The sequence below is a fragment of the Halyomorpha halys genome, unplaced genomic scaffold (genome assembly GCF_000696795.3).
Source record: "Halyomorpha halys isolate HHAL.00 unplaced genomic scaffold, Hhal_1.1 Scaffold65.1, whole genome shotgun sequence".
Lineage (NCBI taxonomy): Eukaryota > Metazoa > Arthropoda > Insecta > Hemiptera > Pentatomidae > Halyomorpha > Halyomorpha halys.
The window spans coordinates 79054-79984 of record NW_027109066.1 but is presented as its reverse complement, the minus strand read 5'-3'; the positions used below and the strand labels follow the sequence as shown (position 1 = coordinate 79984).

The 931-nt window shown below is 34.3% G+C and overlaps 1 protein-coding gene across 4 annotated transcripts in view; it reads right to left on the bottom strand.

The window, feature by feature from the left end:
- The window catches only part of Esp (Epidermal stripes and patches), a 158328-nt gene that overhangs the window by 123364 nt on the left and 34033 nt on the right, over window positions 1–931 (bottom strand). The window lies entirely within an intron of this gene.

The following is a 931-nucleotide window of genomic DNA, read 5'->3' as shown; positions in this document are numbered from 1 at the left end:
TTTTTCTCTTTTTTTTCCTTTTGTAACTATGTGTTTGTATCTTTTTTAGCCCTGACGAAGCCCTGCAACGTGGGGCGAAACGTTGGCTCAATACAATAGTATAATTCTACTATTTGAATTTTTATGACCGCACCCTGACCATATTCCTTTCATCTTTACACACGGTCAATCAATAAGCTTCCAGTATTTTTTTTTTATATTCTTATCATTGTGTATTTTATATCAATACAATTACCATTTCTTCTTTTCGTTCATTTTCTTTTCACTTATATTTACATAATTTTTACCCTACCTTAATTTACCTTTTTGTATCTTATTTTCCTACCGTGTCAAAATATTTTTAGTTGTTTATGTGTCTTTTTAGCCCTGTGAAGCCTCGCACGGACCCGCCCACTAAGACCTCCAGAGAGCAACGGTCCTATATCACTTTTTTTTTTATTTATTTATAAGTGATATTTACAACTGTATAAAAAAAAATACAACAAGTAAATTTGATCATAATGACATAATGATATGATACAGGATGTAGAGAAACTACCCAGTAGTAGAACTGTTTACAATATAAGGTCACGAGGCCATCTTCTTTTCTGGCGCCTCGGAGGATTGCCAGGAATGGAAGAGGAAGCAAGGTTAGAAAGGAGTGGGTTTGGGTGGTTAGGGAGTTTGTAATGGAAGGATTGATATCGAGTTCGGGCTTATATCACTTTTAAAAAAAAAAAAAATTTTTTTCCTTAAAACGGGAAGAGGAAACTTTAAGATAGTTAAATCGAGCAATATTCAAAAAGTGCCTGAAATGGAAAAACAGCGTCCTTGGGCCCACAAAGTGAGCCGAAACGTCCACCAATAAATAGCTGTTTACAATTTTTTTGGTTTCTTTTGATCACACTGCCGGCCATCTTTTTAACAATTTGAAATAAAATGGTCGATAATT